Source organism: Siniperca chuatsi, linkage group LG9 (assembly GCF_020085105.1).
Source record: "Siniperca chuatsi isolate FFG_IHB_CAS linkage group LG9, ASM2008510v1, whole genome shotgun sequence".
Classification (NCBI taxonomy): Eukaryota; Metazoa; Chordata; class Actinopteri; order Centrarchiformes; family Sinipercidae; genus Siniperca; species Siniperca chuatsi.
In genome coordinates this window covers 9,309,569-9,333,033 of record NC_058050.1, presented here as the reverse complement: position 1 = coordinate 9,333,033, position 23,465 = coordinate 9,309,569, and the positions used below count along the sequence as shown (strand labels likewise).

At 38.3% G+C, this 23,465-nt stretch overlaps 1 long non-coding RNA gene across 1 annotated transcript; it reads right to left on the bottom strand.

Annotated features, from left to right (window-relative positions):
• Positions 1–5,557: 5,557 nt before the first annotated feature.
• Positions 5,558–23,412, bottom strand: LOC122881833. The gene is made up of 5 exons (XR_006379247.1): positions 23,274–23,412; positions 22,031–22,113; positions 21,399–21,444; positions 9,334–9,470; positions 5,558–9,150 (listed from the first exon to the last, which is right to left on the bottom strand). It is a non-coding gene; the product is annotated as an uncharacterized LOC122881833 (long non-coding RNA).
• Between the last annotated feature and the right edge of the window lie 53 nt (positions 23,413–23,465).

Here is a 23,465-nt window from a genome sequence, read left to right as displayed (position 1 = left end):
TTGTACAGTATGAAATACATTATTCTTACTTGAACATATCAAGATATCTAATACACAGTGACTTCAGGCATTCATTTTTATACATTTATAACCTTTTTTGATCAATCCAACATTGACTCTGCAGTATTTAAGAAATTATAGGGAGTTTGCAAGAGATTTTCAATTAAACAATTCTGCACCGGTCAAATAAAATGCCTATTGGTACCTACTGTTAAGTCTACTGTTCCTACTGTACCTACTGTTAAGAGTAACTGCTAAAATATAGATGCTATGACCTCATGTTAATATTTCCAGCATTATTAGTTTGCTCAGTTTGATAATCGATTTATTATCCATTTCTCATTTATCAAGTAAAATGTCAAACATTCACTAGTTCCAGCTACTCAAATTTAAAGATTGGCTGCATTTATGTAATTTAACTCAAATTTCATGTTGGGCTCTCAGAACTTGTGATGGGCATTTTTCACTATTTTCTATTTATTGATTGTACATGAAAATAATTAGGCTATTAGTTGCATCCTAGACAAGACTTTCCACTGATGTATAACATACAGTAAGTGTTCTTTATTAGTCCCAGAGGGCGAATGTGTCCTCTGCATTTGAACTGTTCTACTATTTAAGAGCAATGCAGTGCACAGTGCAGTGCTCAGGAACCAACTCTGAGTCAAGCACATTCCCAACATGTATCTCTCAGGGTAGAAAAAAACTGAAGCATGAAAACAGGGAGAACAGAACCTTCCACAGACTTCACTCTAGCCACGACTTTCTTGCAGTGAGGCGACAGTAACAACTAAGCCAGTGTGCCATAGTCATTCAGGCTGTAGAGGTGCGATCTAATCTGACTGACATTGTCTGCATTTGAAGATCCAATAGCAATCTGAGCACAATGGGAGTAAATACAACACAGACCAGATCTCACCGACATCCTAGCATGATCAGATGATAAAAATTACATTGAAATGACAATTTGAACTGCAGCCTGACTGCTCTGCGGGAGCTTCCTGAGTGGGAGCTCCTGATTCAAATCGTTGTGCCTTTAACTTGCATTTCATAATGGGAGATAAACATAAACACATGCATTTTTCATCTGTGCACATTAAGAGCACAATTCATCACATCAGACATTTCGTGACTGGTATATTAATTAAAAACTGTGAGGATAAGGATACACAGAAGCATGAAAATGAATATTTTTTCGTTGTCTCCTTTCAAACTGTCTCCAACCAGTTAACCTGTTTCCATCTCTAGTGTGAACAAGTGTTTATTCAAAGAGTTATTCAGGGTTTGGATGGGGATTGGAGGATCTCATTAAGCCGACAAACCAAAATGCAGTATCATCTCAAAACATCAGGTTCTCTTTAAAAAAAACACTCGCTTCAAATCTCGTACTAAATCCTAAGCCTCATACCCAGCAAATTGACATACTGAGGCACTTCAATTATTTCAAAACAAGATCATAACGCAACGTTAATGCAATCTGTGTGTGCGATTAGTGCTGGTGGCCGAGGTGCAGACTGGCTGCACATTGCATATGATCAACCCATTACATGCTGCCAGGGCTGGTTATGGAAATAGACTTATAGCAGTGCTACCTGATGTTGCTGCCCACTGAGACAGAGGGAGAAATCACATTCATTTACCAGCCTCCAATTAGTGCTGAGCCCGCATCATCATCAATTCACATACTAATTGTCCCGTGTGGCTCACATAGTATACGACCATCTGTGCAGATCCTCTCTAACTCTTGAGCAGGTTGTTATTTTTAGGGATCGGAGAAAAGTGATTATGGTTGTAAGGCACTTTCAGGTCTACTTATTTGCACTGTATGAGGGTTAAAACTATTGTCAAAATTGACAGTGCATCATTAAAACACCACAGTCTTCAAAAGGTAACTGATTAAAGAATAACACACCCTAAGGTGTGTCATTATAATTGGCAATCTACCTTGCCTTTCTGTGCCCTTTTCATTGTCTAGTGTTATATATTTCCTTGTAAATAGCTCATTAAAAGTAGACAATGTGACCTCACATTGAGATGTTTCTTGTGTGGCAACAAGAGAAATATTTCTTTATCATAAAACATCAATGGTAAACATCAGATTTGTAAGGCTTCCTTTGTAGCTGCCATTTTGCGTTTATGATCAAAAATCATACAGCGAAAACTCCATCACAGAAAAGGTCAATTTTTCTTCCAACCATAGCCTCAACAGACCAGAACATAAAGCCTGCAAGACATAAATTCACTTTTCTTCTCTGAGGGTTGTAGACAGTCTTTCTGGAGAATATAAGAAATCACAAACTGAGGCAGAAATAGAAGTTTATAAGCTGAAAAAGGAAATTACAAGACTTTATCACACCCAGAAATACATCATATTTCACATACTGATAATACATAAAAGTCTTTCTTACATCCAAGATAAATACATTTCACACATTTGCTTGATTATGATTATTTGTCTTGCAAAAAATCGTGACAGAACAGCTGGTAGATAAAAAAAAAACTGAGATCAACAGCCAGGCTACAATATAACTATCTGGGGTACAAATGCTGCATTAGATTGCAGTGTAACCCTAACAACTGCTGTGGTAAAGTGCAAACAGAATCGGTGATCTGAGAGTGCATGTAGCTGTTTACCCTCAAGTTTAGTAGAGACCTTGAAGTGATGCTTAAGTGTTTTCAAAGCTTACATGGAAGGTAGGTGGCTATGAAACAGACCTTACCGGTTTAATAGAGGCCATATTGCCCAGCAGTCTTAAAAAAAAAAGTATTTCAACATGTTGTCTGTGTGAAAGGCTGTACACAAGTGAAAAGCTTCTGCTCTGAACTGTGATACAGTGAATCAGGATAAGACAGAGGTTATTTTGTAGATCTGGAAAAGATGTATCTTGCTTTTAAAAAAATAAAGCATTTTTGTGGTTTACAAACCTCAGAGTTGAATTGATTAATTGATTCACCATTAGTACTGCTGTTACAGTACACTGGCTCCATGAATCCAAACATATCAATCTTGTAAACATGTACCTCCATCTCAAAGCAGATGGCTTAAACTTTATTGTGGGTAATTTATATCACAGAATTAAAACATTAAGATCTCCTGTTAAATATAACATGACTACACCCATTAATAGCAATACAGGAGCTGATGTTATTTCGGAAATGTATTTTTTCAAAATTGCAAAACATAAAAAGCCATTTTTGTCAGTGGCAGTTTTCAATCAGCACTGTGGGTTTAAGTTCTCAGCATGTTTTCCAAATTCAAACATCTGAACATCAAACACATTAGAAAATCAAATAAAGCTTTAACTTAAACTGCATGTCATCACAAAAGATGAGCTTTGTTGTCCTATTTTAAAAGAGCATTATGTGAAATTGACAAACTTTTCCTGCAGCTTTCACAGAACTGTTTTTGAACATTATATGGTTCAGTCCATGTGTGTATGTTTCAAGATGTCTGCGGTCAAGTGTGTTTCTGTTAACACATTTCGACCTGCCACTGAGTCCAATCACGCTCCCCATCCAATCCCTAGGCTGGCTGCAAAGTAAAATGATTCAATACATCCTATAAGCTTTTCTCTTTCTTTTCATTTCTTTCATTTGAAGCTGGTTGTGTACTGCCATCCTGGGTCAGTCAACCCCATTTCAAGTGGCTCTCCTTCAATCTATACCACAAATTTCCTCTGCGGTTTCTCCTTTCAAAAACTCACAGACCTCGGCATTGTTGTTTCGCAAAAACACAAAAGAGAATAAATCCTTCACAAAGATAACACAGTTCATTGTGTCAAAGAGGTTTATTTACAATAATGCCACGGCATTGTTAGATCTGGATTGTTGTTTCAAGATATTGCTCTCCATGTGGACAGCATGTATCAACTTTGCAGGAGCTCCTACAAGCCATTATTCAATTATCACTTGATTCATCAGGTTGTACGAGTGCAATGCATTTTTAAATGCATCATAAAAGATGTAGGAAATATCTCATATTCCTTGCTCATGAGTTTGAACTATGAACATTAGTGAGAAGGGACAGACAATAAAACTGGACATTAAAAATGTCATCCTCTACTCTGGCTCTACTGACAAGCATTAGACCAATAAGCACAAATTTCTGAAGGATAATACTCGCATTAGGGCTTGATTCATTCACTGTCCCTATTCATAGCCCTTTGTGTGCATTACATCCCGCTTCAATGGAATCTTTTCTACAGGGAGCAAGTGCACAGCATAGATCACCAAACAAAAAGCTTATAGGAAAGGCCCTGATTAGCCTCATGATTATCCTCCATTCAAATCATAGGGATTAGTCCTCTAATATGAATGGCACTATTAACCTTGGTACATTTGTGAATCATTTCCAGGATGTTAGGCTTTTTGAATATGTTTCTGTGTGTAATGTAACAATGGAAAAGTAATGTAGCCATGTGGCAGGGGTTAGCTTGGCTATATATATTGATTTTCTATCTCCTATTCGGCGAAAGTGTGAGCTGAAGACATGGTCATGCCTGTGATGTTCATCGCTGCACAAAGACAATTATGTAGTGAAAACTTAAGGGTAGCAGAGGGTAATCCTTTTACCAGACTCCCTCAGGGCTTTCCAGTGGGTTGCTTGATTCAGGATATTGACTCCAACCACTCTTGTCTCGCCCCAAAATTACCTATTGATTTACCCTTTTGACAGTTGTTAGGTGGAAACTTAATCACAGCGACCTACATTGTCATATAAAGTACATTGTTGTTCAGCACTAGCTGCTGTTCCCCTTTTGTGTCAGTGCTGTAAGTATTGCTGCTATCACAAACATTGAAAATCAATACATGTAGTATACCAGCTGAGTTTTGCTTACAGATGCTAATACTTTTATGTAAATTTCTCTATATTGATCTTTGGCAAAACAGAATGATTATTTTAAAGTCATTTGTAGCAACGCCCTCCAAATAATTAACTGTCTAAGAGCATACTAGTCTTGATATCACCTATTTTGTAATAAAGCGTTGGATATTATGGCATTGTTGTGGCTGCAAATTTGAATTTCTATCAGCAGCTACTAAGCATAGAGTCACAATATTTGTATTGAAATCCTGACAAACTGAAATAATAAAAAATGATGATTCAAAAGTCAAACATTGAGAGGCTTTACTGTCAGTTTTACTGCCAGGATTACAGTAAGTCAGGATGGAGGCAGAGATAATAGAAAAAATGGGACCCAGGATCATGCCCTTTGTTGTCAAATACATTCAGCAAGACCTAAATCCCTGCCAGCTCCAAGCTAGCTGATGCTCACCTTTGACCTCTGACCTCACTGGTGGGGAACATTTCTTGTGAGTCACTGAGTTTATTTTTTTCAAAGGAAAATATGGATTTGCATAAAAAGGTAATAAATGATTATATGTTAGTTGATGTTGTGCAAAATCTAGAATAAATTATGCGTAAAAACATTATCCATAGAAACAAAGATGGGGATTAGGGTTACACTGATACAGGTTTTTGAAGACCAGTCAGTGCTGATAAAAAATATTTTTGTAATGAAGCTGGCGACTCAATATGTTCAAATCTGACTGTTTTATTAAAAACAAGCCTCTGAAACAGTTTTCAAACCATCACACAATGCTTACTCTTTATACTCAAAAAGATTCATAATAGTCATAAAGTTCCTGACCAGAGCTATTCAAGCTACAGAACAAAAAGGAAGGCAATACCAGCATGAGACATAAACAAATAGTTGTGCTTTTTTTATGGTCAGTGCCAGCCCGTACCATGAGTCTCCTCCCTGAGCACTTAATAACATTAAAGGGACCTTGTTGTGAGCAGTTTCATGTAGGGACTATTTTCTTTCTACCAATAGTTCCTACATGAAACTGCTCACAACAAGGTCTGTGGATTATCTTGAGTAACCGGGTCATGAGTTCTAGAAAGAGACGGTGCTGTTGAGCACCACAAGCCGAGTGCCATATAGTCTCATTATATTCAAAAAATGCAGACATATCTGCAGCCGATATCTCCAAAACTCGGCAAATCACACCAAAACAATCTAGATGGATAAATAGCACTACAGGTAAGAGGAAAAATATGTATTTTTGATTTTGGGGTGAACTGTCCCTTTAAGCTACAGCATATTAACTTGCTACAGCCAGGAAGAAACATCATATAAGCAGTGAATGACATGGCTGTTATTATATTGAATTTTCAATAAAAGAGGAATATAAACTTGCAAAAAAAACTTAACAGGGCAAATCTACAAATACAAGCAAATTTCCGCTGACATTAAAATATGTCTGTAGAAACTGATTAGAACTGGGTGGCATCAGACTCATCTCTACTTAGCATAAATAGCTTGATTTACTTGATTCTGTTGATAAAAGTAAATGACATTAACATTCAGTGGATCCCCTACTGATGAACACCTACCACCTGGTTAGACCTTTATTTATGCAATTCATCTCTGCAGGAAATTGTTCAGCCTGATTTTAAATGTTGCTCTTGTTGGTTCTGTTGTGAAGAGCTGTATGAGATGTTTGATTAGACATTTTAATTGAATGAATCACTAAAAGTGGTAAAAAAGTGGTCTTTGACCACTAGATGTGTGAAGATTACATGCTTTCAAATACTTAACCAATCAAAGTCTTCAGAGGAATGTGGCAGGCCTTTTATCTACATGAGTACGTGTTGAATCATTTGATCAATCAAAAAAGAAAAATTTATATTTCTGAGTTTACTGCATACAACCTATTGCTGAACACAAAGTGATATGTTTTACTGTTATGGAAGTTGGAAAACTGCTGAGAATCGCCTGTTGGAACCATTAAAATAAAAGATGAAAAAATTAAGGTAAAGGGGCTATATTTTATATTCGGGTTTGCTGCATGTCATCCCCTCCTCTCTCTCTCCCACATTTCCTATGTTCCTATCAAATAAAGGCAAAAAGAACAAAAAAAAAAAAGATTAACTAGCTAGCTTTGGTTTGCAACTGCAAACAACAATGGAAATTGCTACAAATATTCAATTTGGATTCTCAGTGTTTCCAAATGTACATATGAAAATGAAATGGTGACAGAACTTGTTTGAAAATCTAAGGAAGCCTAAAGGTTTATACACTCACTGGCCACTTTATTAGGGCCATCCCATTTATATATGTACATGAGGGGGGCAAAATATTAGAAACATCTTTCAATATAAGACGGTGTTCTTTAATATAATGCAGTCCAGTAGAACACCACCACCCACTGTGACCTTATTAATAAACACAAATCACCAAAAATTGAACATTTGTGAGCTTTGTACATGGTAGATTGTAGAGTTAATGTTATATTGGATTGCATTTGATTGTACAGCTATACCTAATAAAATGGCCAATCAATTTATAGTATATTTATAACCTCATAATTGAATTATCACGTTGGTAAAATGCAATTGTGAGCTTCAATACTTAATTCCTTATCTGGCCTTCTGTAACAAGACGTTTCAGGGTTTGTTATCATGTTTAAGACTGAATGAGTTAGAGAGGAATGTTAAGAACTCATTTCAAAATATTTTCAGTTCTGGTCCATGCATATAAAAAATGGCAACTTTATGAAAGCAGTTGTCCTTTAAGAAACACCAAGGCAATGGCCATTACTCATCAAGGTGTCTCCAAAATTAAGAGAAGCAAGAAGAATCTTGCACAATGTAGTAGTTCTAAGTGCATCGGGAAATACATTTTCTCTCAATTGAGTTATTTCATAAAAAGGACGAAGTATGAATGTTAACTTTGACTGACACGTGGGACTGCCACTGGATCTTTAAACGTGCACATCTTCATTCCAAGTGAGAAAAAAGGGTCATTCAACCCACCACAGCATTAAAGATTTATATTGTTTTTCCTATTTTTTGCAGCAAGATGCCTCTCAGCTAGTCATGATATGCACGAATGTATGTTTTCTCTCCCTGCTGGATCTTATGTTTTTTATATCCATTACTGCAGGCATTAATGGGGTGTTTGCACTCTGCACTGAAGCTTGATGGTGTAATAAACTGTTAATTTTTCACTCTATCTGACAGAATATCATTAAGCTCAGCTATAAAGGAGAGATGGCAAATAAAAGCTCGGCATTCTTATAGTAATTTGTTGCAGAAGTTTGGTAATAATAATAATTATACCACTGGGAGGCAAAGTCGAGCACAAATTTTCTGTTGTTGTTGATACTGCAATGTACAGCAGTGATGATGCTGAATTTGCAAGGCATTGCCTGTGTGAGTTGATGGTGAGAGTCTGTGATATGGGAGCAGTGTCATTCCTTCTATTCTGTAAGATTGCATAAATTCTGGAAATTAGATTAAGAGGATGTTTTGGCTTTAATATTAATCCATTTTGTGTGAATATTTTTATTGTGGTTTTGAAATACTACATTCAATCCTAAAAAAAAAAAAACGTCACGATTAATTTCTGGGTGACTCATTTCCCACATTTACTCTGGAAACAGACAGAGGCTGTTCCTGACAGCCTGGGAGGCACAGAGTGGAAGGAAAAGCTAGTTTGGAGATGATATCTGTCCATCTCCAACCATGGAGATTACAGCCATGACAGCTGTTGTGGCGAACGGCTTATAGCTTACAGAAGTACCTGCAAAGAGATGGCCATGATAAAATAAATTACCTGTGTGATGGCTGACGGCTTAAAAACACTGCCTCATTTCATGTTATTTTTTTCCTCACTAACAGAACTGTTATCTGATTTTGTTTGGGCTATATTGATAGAGATTAAGAGGTTTTTAACTAAATGTGTTTCTCATTTTACTCCTAATAAGAGGTTGTTTGTCTCTAATGTTCAATCTAACATTTCCCAAACATTAAACCAATCCTCCAGGTTACACCACAGTGAACATGTCCCTCCATCGTACTGATTTTACATGAGTCTGTTATTTTATATTGTCTACCCTGTGCTCAAGGCTGCCCCTCTGACTATAACAAAAGACAAAAGGCCAAATTCTTGGCTGGGCATCATGATTTCTGATGTGACCATGTGGTTGTGGTGGTCCAGTGTACTCTGCTCCATTCCTCTCTTTGCACACTCAGCCTGTGGAGCTGAGGTTTAACAGAAAGGCCTTATCAGTGTCCTCCAGGTCCTGCACCTCCACTGGAGTCGGTATCTCCGGGGGTTAAGGCTGGGGTAAAACTGAAGTCTGGCAGAAGAGGGAGGAAGGAGACAAAGAAGTCCAATGAAGGAGAAATAGGTAAAAAAAAGGAGCAAAGGGAAACAAGGTGCTGAGAAAGGAAGAGGAAAAATCTAAATAGAAACACAGACAAGAGCAAGCAGAATAGTGTTGATTGAGGGTGCAAGGTAGTTATTAGTCTCACATTCTCACCTTCCTTTCTGAATGGCAAAGCTATCGCTTTATCACCACCATCTACTTCAATGTGGGAGGATTAGAAGAGTCATCATAACCTGCACTTTGTGACTGAAGACCATTCATTGTAATTCATGATATCCTGCAAAAGACGGCTGCCACAAAAAACAGAAGGTTAACAATGGTCTAACCATGGTGTAACAGTTTGTTTGAACGTTCTGTTCTGAGTTGCCATGCGCTGGCTGAGGTGATTGTTCAGCCTTTTGTGTCAAAACAATTCTACTCACATGTAAGCGCATTAAAATTAATGACTATTTGTAAATATTAACACTAATTAAATGGGATAAGAGTATAACAAAATGACAAAAGCACTTTATTATCACTTTCATAATGCAGGTGTGAATTTCTTATTCCCGTTTCGTGATGTTTTTCTTACTTACAAATAACTGTCCAAACATAAACAGAGTGAGGTTACATCAAAATACTCCCAGTATAGCTATAAGGGTTCTATATTGAAAAAACATTTTTCATTGACAATAAACAATCATACAGAAATAAATCCATCATAGAAAAGGTAGAGAAAGCTATTTCTGCAGCGACAGTAGCCTAGACATATCACAGCCATAAAGCATGTTGCATTTTGAGTAAGGGGCAAAACTCTTGCTTTTTCTTTAATTAAAATCTCGTTATGTGGCGCCCAGGTAGCTCATTAACGCAGCCTTAACGCAGCGCCCCGGGTTCAATTCCATGCCCTGTGCTGCATGTCGTGCCCCCCCCCCCTTTACTGTCTGTACAGCTATCACTGTCCAATAAAGGCAAAATGCCCAAAAAATAAGCTTTAAAAAAATCTTGTTACATTACTGCTTTCTCTGTCCGCACCCTCAGCTGGATCTAACAAACTCTGAGAAATGTTGGACATTGCAGGACATAGCTTGACGGCAAGTGGCTTCACTAAAAAACAACACTCCAAGGGTGGATTTTTCATTTAAATACTTAAAGCAAAAGCTTTACATTCTGGGAAACATGCTTATTCACTTTCTAGCAAAGCATTCGATGAGAAGATTTTACTGTTTGTAGAGTAAATGAAGCTACAGCCAGCAGTCAGGCAACCAGTAGAGATCGCAGGAAGTTACTAGTCTCAGCCAAGAAACAGTCCCCCGTAAAACAGCTAATTTACATTTTTACTTTGATAAGCTCCAGAGCAGAAATGGCTAGAAACTGGGAAGACCTACATGCCAACAACAGTGATGTGACATAATAACGTGGTGAGGCTGGAACAGTAGAAAGCCCTCCAGCCTTTAGACTTAATCAAAGGTAATATGGGTCACTGTTGGTGTTTTCTAATTTAGAGACATCTCTCCGGGGGTCAGATCACCTAGGACAACACACTCCCAGAATGGCAAGACCCATTCCTTCAAGTTAGACCTAAAAATACAAGTGGCTTCATCATCTGTGTATTGTGGGATGGAGAAAAAGAAAATGACAGTAGTATGAAGGCCTGTTGGCTGAATTAAATCAAAAGTACATATTTTTATTTTGTATTTTGTTGTATTGTGATATGTGGTGGATAAAAAATTTTGTTGGTTTTTTTTCCATTATCTGTTCAATATATTATCTGTTCAATATATTGATATACAATTCCTGTTACTTTACATAACATACGGCTATACTAATTTGCACACAACTTATAATGCCTGTAAGAGCACTCCAGCAATTTAGTATTGCACCTCCACAAAGTCACACAGAGACAGATTAAGAAAAGAGAGGCCGACCCATTCTGGCTTTAAGTCACTAATATGGGTCAAGATCCCAAAATACTGGATCCTACACTTCCCATGATGCAATTTCATATAGCATCATTCATTAGGCCCTTCCTGACTAGTTAACGTCCATGTCTTTCTAACTCTACGCCCACAGCTCATAACACAGACTCTCTGTAAAAAAAAAATGTAGTCTCCAAACTGAGATACTCTGTGATGTTGTCATTTGAGTACTTTTCTCAGGCTTGATAACCTCTTCCAGTCACAGAAGACATTATACAATGGTTTTCACAAGCTGTGTAGTAGAAGTATGTGACCTAAAATATATATCACATATGTTTTTTGTTTTTTACGGTGACGGTATTATATCACAGTATTACAAAAATAAATGGGTTTCTCCACTCAAAACATGATTCTACCTTTAAGGGAACATATCTTAAGAAAAAAAAAACACATTTGTTTATTGGCTCCAAATAGGAATGAAAATGAGGTATAGGCCGACGTGTTTTGGGAGGAGTAGCCTGCCCCACAATGTAGGTTAATTAGTAAATGTAATGTGATTCAGACAAGGATTAGGATTATGGTAGGATTATACATCTCAACAGCATTTATTTGGCAGAAAAGCCAAAGTATATTATATAAGTACAATAGTCAGTGTACCACGGTACATTTCTATCAAGCACATCCACAAACAGCAGCAACAGACATACATACAGCAGCACTTGTGGTCTGCCTCTGTCACCAGATTCGTCACACATTTGCAAACATATTACTGCCGATTTTCAAATCGCATCTCATATCTACTGCGGCAAATATGATTTTATAAGTGAGCACTACATCACAGCCACCTACGAAAAAAAAAACTGAACCTGCTCTTAGGTGAACACAACACATGCATACGTACAGGAACCAGTTAGTTTGAAAACCAGTTGGGACATAACACCGGCAAGAGCAGAGGGGACTTTCGTGTAACAACAAAGCCAGTTGAGCTAGTGTTGCAGTATGAAGTTCCACAAAAAGCAACATGAAAAAACAGATACCCACATCCAATCTACTACTCTTGTTATTTAATTGGCTTCAAATGAGACTTAATTTCTCTTAACTGTTTCTCAATATTACAACATTAGTCCAACATTGTCCCAGCGTGTGGGAGTAGACACTAGCCACACTAGTCCTGCAACATGCTAACGCCACGTTCAACAGGCTAACCTACAAAATAAACAGTAAAGCTACATAAAAATGGTTAAACTTGCAACTTCCGATTTTAAAGTCGGTATCAATATATCCTTGAGCTTCAGTTTTGAAGCGAATCCTGCTTTGTACTTGAGAAAGCAGTCCGAAGTAAAATGGTTAACTTAGTAAAGTTAATCCACTGGGTCTTCACTTCCTCAGATAGTGGGAGTAGATGAAGACTTTTGTGTTGGTTTTTGCAGCCAACAAAAGAGAAATTGGCAAGCTTTGCTCATAACGTTATCTTCCACATCTTTGTGTTACCGGAGTCTGCGTTAGTGACGGTAATGACGGTATTGCAAAATCCATGTCGCGGCAGAACGTGACACCGGTGACGAAACCGGTATACCGCCCACCCCTACTGTGTAGTACTCCCTGTGACTAGTGTCCCTTTAAAGCTGCATTGAGGAAAGAACAGAGTTTCAGCAGACCTGGAGTTTTCTGGGCGTTTGTTCCAGATATGTGGTGCATAAAAACTGAGTGCTGCTTCTCCATGTTTAGTTTTGGGTCTGGGGACAGAAAACAGACCTGTCCCAGATGACCAGAGAGGTCTGGATGGTTCATAACGTAGCAGAAGATCAGAAATGTACTTAAAATGGCCTTAGTGCTAATGAAGTTGTTACAGCTAATGTGTTAGAACACAACTGCATATTTGCACATCCAGCAGACTCACGATAACATGAGCAGCCCACTGGAGTCATGTTGTTGGCCACATGATGAATTTAAGTCCGTTCACTCAACTTTTAGAAGTTGAGAAAAACATCTGAGTCATTAGTTTGCTAAATTCTGCAGTTTTCTTCACCAATCACTTGTTTACTTATTTTCTCTGGGGGTTTTTTCCATAGACTGTATAAAAGAAGTGGACCCATTGGTTTGCAGACTACTGTTTTTGAAGTTTTGAGTTTGGCATTTTGCCATCTTGTTTTTTTGGAGACAGAAGTGACCATATTTGGACGAGAGGGTGGAGCTGGGGAGAGACACGCATTGACAGGTCGCCGTGGTAGTAACTTGTCAATCACAAGGTAGCAAGCATACCCTGCTTAATGGTCTATTTTACTCTAAATGGGACCAAAATTTACAAAATGAACATCATGCTATATTGAAGAAGACTTGAAACTAGCAATTGAGACCATAAACTTATTAGGAACATGTTTACTGAGGTAATAAATCAAGTGAGAAGTAGGATCATTTTCTCATAGACTTCTATACAATCGGACTTCTTTTTGCAACCAGTAGAGTCGCCCCCTGCTGGTCATTAGAAAGAATGCAGGTTTTAAAGCATTTCCACATTGGCTTCACTTTTCAGACCTGGAGGCTACGTCCACTTCTTTTATACAGTCGATGGTTGTTTCATGGGTGGTAGCATTTTGGATAGTCTGAGATTGTTGGCTGAAAACGATTATGGTTTTATATGGGGAGTTGATGAGAGCTGTAAGACTCAACCACACCATCACTATAGAGGGCAGAAAACCAAATGCAACATTTTAAGATTATACTAAAACATTTGATTCATAGTATCAATATGCAGCTTCTTTTCTGCTCTGAAGGGAAAACGAAATATAATTTCTGACACATCAATATGAGCTATGCAGTCCTTTTAAAAGATACATTATGGGAAGTGTGTAGTATAGAGAAACTAGTTCTGTTCCTTACTTTCCCAGACTAGACAGTTACATTTAAATCACTTATAAGGACACCAAATGTGAGGGAAATCATGAACAGAGTGGCCAAAATGGTACTGTTTTACGATATTATTAAAAGCTTTTGATCTATGTTTAAAAGCTTTTTCATTACACCTGGGCTCTTTGAAATGCCAACTAGCAATTATTTCCACACCAACAATGTGCTATAAACCAATTAATAAAAAACTGCAGCTTGTGATTGGTTATTACAGACCTCAAACATCTACACTTACACTCTACACTATACTTTATTTTTGTCAACAAGTTTGAGTGCTTGTTTATATTTGTGTGTATGAGAGAGAAGCATTAAAGCTATGAGATTTTTATTTTAATATTGTCACATCCCATGAACAGCAAAAAACTAAGGTGACTTTCAGAACACTTGGCAACCTACCATAATTGCAAGCTTTTATGATGGAGCAAAGCTGCCTTTAAAAAGGAGGCTCTTAGAGCAGGAGGGATCCAATGAGGGATGTGTCCTCGACGTTGGGCGGGAACTGTTTGTTCAAACTGCCATTAGGCTACAATGTTGAGGACATATCGCGGCCATTTATTTGAAACTTGTGACAACATCCATTCAATTAGAGGAAATGCCTAACGTCTTGTGAAAGGAACTGGAACAAAATAGCACATCATGATCCAGGGACAGTTCTTACCCTCTAAATTCTCAATAGAGTCATATTTCAGAGAATAATTTTGTAAGGTAGCAATTGTCTTCTAAATTGCTGTTGATGGCATTTCTAGGCAAGGGTGACATTCCAGTAATGTCAATGGCAAATGATAGTACTGAATGGATCCACTAACGTATTTGCTAACTGGCCCTAAGTTAAGGCATAAATGAGATATTCTGTTCCTTTACAGATGACAAGAAGTGGAACAGTGATGTGCACAAATTACTCAAAGTCATGCTTTTGCCTGCCTCGAGAAAATGAACATGGTTCACCACCAGTTAACTTGAACAAGGGTGCATATAAGCAAACTTTCAACCCTATTTTCTTGCAAGGGACATTAAAATCAGCCAGACACTCAGTCATACACAAAAATAAATCTGTCCAGTTGAGGGAAACCATTGACATCTTGCAGACATGTCCCCTTGAAATGACAAGTAGGCACCATGACACATCAAAGTGGTGCAGCAGGTGAGCCAAATCATTAGATTAGGCAGATTTATGGCTTCATGAAACTTGTTATTACCCACGGCGCGCTCCACTGATGTTTAGCCTGATGTCTTTATGAGGGGGCCGTTGTTCACCTTGCCCTGACAGACACTGTGTGATGATTAGAATACTAGAGACTCAATTTGACTCACCTCTCAAGTCAGACAAACAGAAGTCTGTCTGCAGCATTTAAAAAACACATTTGAATGAGGTGAAAGCCAACATGAAAACATCTTGGATTTCACCTCAATCAGCTTCTACTATAAGTGATGGTGTCGTACATGAACACATTTTTTTCGGTTAAAGTTAGAAAAATGTTTGCAATTTCAAATGAGAAATTTCTGTAACTGTCATTTTGTCCTTGCTCTTCTCAATGGTTTGAAGTTAGCTGGTCTCAGTTGGGAAAAGGTGATGCCACATACTTCAGTGCACCAATCGGGATTTAGAAACATTTGAATCAGAATCTCATGACAGTTGTGGGGTTATTTGCTTTTAGGGCTGTGCGATATGATGACTGCATAAATTAGCCTAGCAGCTAGCAGACTTTTCCTCTACTCATAGCTTAACAAATTACATATTATTTATACCTTTTCTTACTCACTGCTGGTTTAAGTCACTGCATATCCCGACAGAATTTCAGGTTGAATTTCAGCCTATAATGTAACGAGTTGTCAAAGAGTAATGTCCACTTCACCTGTCTCTTTTCAATCCCACGCCCCAACAAAAGCAGTCATATCGGGATATGAGATTTTGGTCATATCGCACAGCTCTATTTGCTTATGTCACCAGGCTGCTGTCAGTCATGTTTTTCTGATATTCAATTGTTGTTTATTCATGAATATTTAATGTTACAAAGAAACACTTAAGGTATGAAACCAAATATTCTTTAAGGCTTTAAGGTTACATTTCGCACATAATAACAATATGGTCGTAATAGAAATATAAGACAAAGACTTTGAGTCAAAGCTCACATGGCATTTCACTTGGTTATAATTTTGGTTTTGTGACTCTTTGAGAGCCCAGGCTTGAGCCATAAGTGATAAGTATCAAAATTCTTCTACCTCAATCTCAGAGAAAAGACTTATATCTAGAAATAGCACTGATGTCAGACACAGATGTTTTCACCTTCTTTGTGCAGTATGGCTAGTTAATCTATTAGAGCAGCTCATGCCTATGGGTTTTTCTGCTGCTCACAGAGGCTCAACGGATGGATCGTTGAGGCTTAATTTAACACTGCAAACAATGGAAAACAGCCGCAAATAACGGCAGCCGTCATGAGCTTATCAGCCTGAGCGGGGATTACAAGGGAAATGAATCATTAACACTATTGCCACTTGAATGCAGCTAAAGCATGATTGGCAGGTTGAAAGCTGGGTGTTAGGAGGGGGAAAGGAAATGGGTGGAGCTGTAGTCTGATACGCAGTGAAGCGGGTATCATTATCGGATAAGAGCTCCAGGACGCCCAGCCAAAATGACCCACTGTGTGTGAGTGGGAGACAGAATAGAGTGAAGGAATGGATGAAAGAAAATTAAAGTACGAATTAAACTGCATGCCCACCACGGCCGGGGTGAATCAGACATACACTGGCACGCAATCCAAAGTCCATGAACAGATTCTGTCCCAACAACATGCTGACAGCAGGTGTCGAATTGTGATGTTGCCTTCCACTATTTATAGTTTACGGTTTGGTTTTATGTATTAACAGAAAGGCTTTGAGATGTGCGTGGCATGGAGAGTACTGCAACCCCACACCCGCCTCTCCCAATATGACACCAGGTAGATTTTAATGGCTTTATAGAAAATAGTGGGATGCCACGCTGGTGAAGGGGATTCTGGGTCATGGAGGGATTTGTTAAGTTATTACAGTGTCTGGAGCAAGGCCCTTATCGGCACCTGCCAAGTCTTTGGCGGACCCAGTGGGATTGCACTGACCCTGGTGGAAGTAATGGATATTAGAAAATCTTCCCACTGTGAGGAGGCGGGAATGGGTGACAGAGCAGGGAAAAGGCAGCGAGGGAGGAGAAATGGATAGAACCTCAAGGACACAAAGATACAGTACAGCAGCACTATAACTGAGCAAAGATCTCTAATTCACAAAAGGAGGAGAGCTGGAAAAAACATACAGGATCTGATGTGGTTTGTAAACTGAAAAATTAGTAAAATGACTAGATTTTCTAGACATATAAGAAGATTAAGTATTTCACAGGCTATTACTTTTAATTATGCATCTTTATTTCTTTTTTATATATTATTTAATTATTATTTAGTTTTCAATAGCATTTTATCAAACTTATATCCTCTAAAATCCCTTATCGAATCTACTGAAGTTCAACTTTCAACACTTGCAAGTAACTAAAGTTATAAATAACCAAAACGCCAAGATCTGTAATCTGTAATGCTTTTGTTGAACCGTTTTGAGTGGCAGCCTAATTAATGTTCACAACCTGTAGCTACAATCTGAAAATGAGATGAGCTGCAGAAGATATGAAATGTTGATTAAATGTATCTGACAAACTGAAATAACTGCTATAGCCTGCTGACTGTACACACCTTACTCTCAAAAGTTACTTGCTCCAAATACTACAAGTCCTGATTCAGAACTAAAAAAATTCAATAGTTTAACTGGGAGATTCTTCTAAAAGTGATGTGATGCAATAATTTCTCTTGAGAAGGACTTGCCACACTGTTGAATTACATAGTCCACTCATGGTCATTGAGTGATGTTACAGAGTGATGTTTCAGACACCAGCTTGCAGAGAGCACATTCAACACAGCCAAAAGTTTTTGGTAATAAAAAAAGAGAATAAAAGTTCAAACAATATTGGTAGTGTGGTTAGCAAATCCGAATTATGCCGGAACCAGATCCAAAATGAAGCTGGCAACGCTATGATTCATACTACACTTAAAAATAGGACTTGAAATGCATGTCATGTCCGCAGTATTACTGGACTTTATTACGGACACCAAATTATTTATAAATGTGAAAAGGAAATAGGCTGAAATAGGCTGATAATCAGACTGAACTGCCATTTAAATTATTTGCTGAAAGAAATCTGATTATCTATATGATCTGAGATGTGGGCAGAAATTCAGAGGTCGAGAACTAAGATAAAAAGAAAATGTAAAAGATATTGTGCTCTGCTACAATTAGCAATGGACATTAAGGGCTAATGGTCATTCTCATTACTGATTAACCTAACCTATCAGTAAACTACTGCTACTAAACCAAATATTCAGCACCAAACACATAGAAAAACAAAACTTTCTTGTCTATTCGAAATACAAGGTCAAATTTCATCTTATGGAGCAAGAAATAGGCTAAAATGTAAATTCCTTTCATACAGTGAAAAGTCTGCCAGACTCATGCTACCCGCATATCATCCAAGATCTACTCTGCCTATACAACTGTCCAGCATTAATGAAGACAGAATGTTAGTGGTGACAACACATGCATGTCACATTAACAGGGCGAAGCCACTCACAAAGTGGCAAGCTGAGTGCTTTATTATCACAGGTTGCCCTTATCAAGGTCAAAACCACAAACAATGCAGCTCATTAGTTCACAAATACACTTCAGTCAACTACCGCACTGTATGAACGGCATTGCATAATATATTCCAAAGCAAAATGGGTTGTACATCTCTTCTGATTAAGCCTTGCCTTGAGACAAACCAGACACAAACCAGGCCAAACAAATCAAAGCCGAACATAAATGTTTCAGAGCTTGTCACACACCTCCTGTTGGTTCTCAGAGTAAAATGCTTTCCCTTTTACTTTTTTGCGAGTCTTACAGGCAGACACAAAATGATATCCAGTGGATGAACTGTCAGGAAAGAGGTAGGATCAAGTAACTCCTTACTGGGATGCAAAAATAGACCAAGGAGAAACAGATTCTTTGGTGTTGTAGAGGCTTTAATGTTGGTCTGTCATTATGCGTCCTGTTGTGGATCCGGGCTCAGAGATGACATAGTTTGGAGATCAGACCTGGCCCTACTGCGGAGTAAACACCAGAGCACCAGAACACACTACAAAAACATCCATGTTAATCATTCATCGGGATGGTAGGATATTGACTCAATGCAGCTTTCCATCTAAGCTTCAACAGCTTAGATGGAAAGCATGTTAGGACACAAGTGAAATCCATTGTCTCCATTTCTCACTTTCATACATCATGTACCAGGGGCAGAAGGCAAGGGAAACTGAGAAGGGGAGAGAGACACATAGTTTTGCTTTGGAGATTTGAAACCTAGAGGATAGTGGAGGATTTTTCTGTCTCCACTTTCTTGTAAGGCGAGAAAGGGGAAAATTACCCAGCAGTAAATAGATGAGTTTGATAAGGCCTCCTAAATATAAGTCTTATCTCTCTCTCAATTTGAAACAGCCATTGAAGAAATAGGCCACGTTGTCACTCAGGCTTTTAATTAAAAACAGGAAAAGTCTGTGTGTGTTTGTGTGTGCGCGTGTGTTCCCAGGAGAGAGTAGTTTTAAAAACATTTATTCACGCTTAATGTGTATCACCTCCAAATGACCTTGATCTTCTAATAATCATTTTTTGTCTGGTTCAACGTGCCTGCTCCAATCTCATTCACCCAGTGTGACAAACAGGGTGAATGAGACTGTGAGAGGGGCAGAAAGAGAGAGAGAGACAGGGAGAGAGAGGTGACGTGACCCCATGTCTATTAATCAGCAACTCAGCTAGGCTCACATCGCTAGAGCAGATAAGACAGCCTGTTGTCACAAGGTGGTAGTAATGGCTGGGAAGCACCCTTGTCCGATAGCGGCCTGTCCGAATGCTGATGTGTGGACTGACAAAGACACGTACAAGGCCTGGAAACAGAGAGCCGCTGTCAGGCCTCTGACTGATAACAGCTTGAGTGAGAGGAGTGCGAGTGAAGAGGAACAAGTCAAAACAGACAGATAACACAGTGGCCTAAATGTGATTATGGCTCATCATCAGTTAGGGAGCGTTCCTCTGAACATTGTTTGTGCCGTCTTCTGTTTATCTGAGGCATGATAGAAAACAAAAATAGTCTTCAGTAATTGTAATGGTTTAACCAAACTAAATATTCTGTTTAAGAGTGTTTTATGAGTGCCTTGGACCTCCCTTTTTTTATTTCTAATGAAAATGAGCGATAGAGACGATCTGTTAGGGCTAGGCTGTGAGACAAGACCCTAAGGTTTCTGGCAGTCAGACCAGGCAAAGGAATAACTTGTGTTCTGAATGATATACAGATACAGGTACTGTTGTACTTGCAAAACCCCTACGTTAAACTGCACTTGCGCTATTGTGTTTATATAAAAAAGGTTCATTGGTAAACATTGTCCACCTTGAAATTTTAGTAATGCATGGACTCAAACTCAACATACAGTCTTCAAAACAACAGTTTTTAAATTAAAGCCAGCATTAGAAAATATTTGCTCCTGTTTCTTTGATATATTTTAATATAAAGTGATAACAGACCAGCTATTTATAATGTAAATAAATGCTGGCGTTTTGTTTGTTTTTTTCAAAGTTGTGACAAAGCCAATTTTGGTAAAGTCGAGTTTCAAGTATAAAGGACGAATCCCAAATCAAGTCAAGTCCATGTCATTAGTGTCAGGTGTCAGCACTCTAATCTAAATGTATAAAACAAAAATTAAATGTATAAAGCCAAGTCAAGCCAAGTCTGAACAAATAACAGTTCAGATTTAATCATTTAAGTGGTAACACTGCTTAATTTTGTTATAGTATCCAATACTTCCTCAGAATTGGGCACTAATCCTCCTACTTTACTGTTCAATAGTATTGAGTTTCTAAACAGACAAGGTTTATGAAATGCTACAATATATTAAATGGCAGCAGTTAGTAAGTAGCAGTAGCATATGTACCATGCAGCCAATCCTCTACTAGAGCCCTGTTTGCAGCAAGTTAAAAGCAAACCCCTCAGGACACCAGCAACAACCTAGAGTGAATATGCCACAAAACCAGTTCAGCCCTTAACACAATACTCAAACACAAGTATCCATATTCCATAAAACATACGTCAAACAACAAGCAAAACAAAAAATAAGCCACAATTAATTCTAATACAAATATTTAGATATATGGCAACACCATAACAGCAGAAATCAGCAACCATCAGATGCAAGCAGATCAGTGATAGCAAGGAAACAACCAGCAGAGCTGTCAGCCTCATATAAGCACACACACTAAACAGCCATCTCATAGCATTATCTCATAGTATGCATGTTAGCACAGAAAGCTAATTCTTACCTCATTGAAGCGGAGAAATGATCCCTGGTGTTCTCAGCAATAAACCCTATGGGAAGAGTTGTTAGTACCAAACAGGAAAACTCCTGTTGTGGCTTTAAGTGGACATTTAAGGCCCACAGCAGACACTCATCTCCAATGCTGAGCTTACCATGAAGCCCACAATACAGGAAATGATGTGAATGAGGTGTGTGCAAAACAAACAGCATGTTTACATCCATAAAGCCAGTTTATAATATTACTCTCTACTAGAGACCAATGTTTGAATTGAGCTAAGAGGCAACTACCAAGAAGAAAATAGGCCATACAACTAAATTCAGGGGAAAACATTCACAATACTCATATGTGACTAGGGTTGGGCAATATGGCTGCCATTAATATGACATTAATATTTTCCCATAGTATATCTATATATCTCAACATGACAAGTTTAGGCAAAATCAAACATAAAAAAAAAAATCGAATTCATGTCAATGCAAAGAATCACGCTTCACAGTTATGTTAGCCTAACAGCAGCTAACATTAGCCCAACAAATGAGTATCTGCAGCAGAGCACAACACACAGCAGCAGCAGAGCACACAAACACAGACAGAAAACAGCCAAGACATCAAGTCACAAAACTGCTAATTCCTACCTCGGGAGGAGTTCCTGCGTGCCAAGCTATGACAGGTTCAACAGCAAGCTGTGACTTCTGGTTGTGGTGTTTCAGGCCCAAAGCTGTCAAATTACAGGTAAACTGGGTCTCTGAATGGTGGCAATTGCAGCAGGGAGCTTGGTTCAAACACAATTATTTCCTCAAACAAAGCCATCCTGAAGCGATACAATCATACTGGTAGCAAGCTAGCCTACATGAGCAGTGGCAGCAGCAAAACAGTGGACAGGGCACTGAGAGGTCAAACAGCCCGCCTTTGAACAAAGGCTGCATTGCATACAGTATGTCACAGCATGAACAAAAATAAAGCAGTCTAAAAGTTCACTACAGCTTTGTTTTGCATATGAAATGACACCAAAATATGTAACCCATCAGATTATGTGACACTATTGTCAACACTGGAAAAACTAATATGACAAAATATTGATATATGTCGGGTGCTGTTTCACTGCTGTCCAAAACTGTGACCATTTCTAAAAATAAATTTGCTCCACATACAATTCAAAATGTGACCTATATGTGTCACCATTTGTAGAAATAAAATGTGAGTCACCATGTTTGTGTGATGCTGACAAAATAATATTGTTATAAGATATGTGAGCTAATAATTCATATACATATAAGTCCTTTTCTGTTTTCCTTAAAAATAAAACAAAAATAAATTTGCGACCATCAATTTAGTAGGCTATTGTTCAGGTTGTCCATTTTCCTGTCCTATGCCCTTTTATGTCAGTAGGTGGTGCTATTTTGCGTGATTCCTATGGGGACCTGTGTTTGAGGGTGCTGCTCAATGTGGCTCCAACTCATTAAGCAAACTGAAAAGGAATGATACGCTGTAGTTACTCGCTATTGTTTACAACTTTTTCCAGGTTAGTGGGGATGTGTAGCCTCTCAAAAACATCATAAAAAAACTTAATAGTGTTCCCTCAGAGTATAATGATGTTTTATGGTCACAGCTTGCTAAGTTATATGAAAAGTAATTGCTAAATAGCCTGTTTCATGTACACGAAAGTGCCGTCTAAATACTGTGTTTTTCCTTTGCGCTGGTTAGCTAGCAAAATAAACTCAAGTGTATGTGAATCGACCTAGTCATGTTTTCTTTGTAAATACAGTAAGTGATACAGTTCAAACTGGTTCAGTGTAGTCTTGTGAAGCTAAGATTTGAATGTTGTCATAATCTAACTTTGGCCAGGAAAAATCAATGATTAACTTGATACTAACTTACTAGCTTGTTTTGTTTGCTTGGAGTTTCAGTTTCATACAAGCGGAAACCTCCGGTGCTGGGTGGGTGCCCTATCAGGTGGCTTACCGCTAGGTGGTTTCATCAACCAGGCTTCTTTCGACCGGCCTCAGCTCCACCTCTTTGCCCATTTTTTAATTAGCCGGAGTCAGGGACTGCCAAGATGGCGACGGCCGC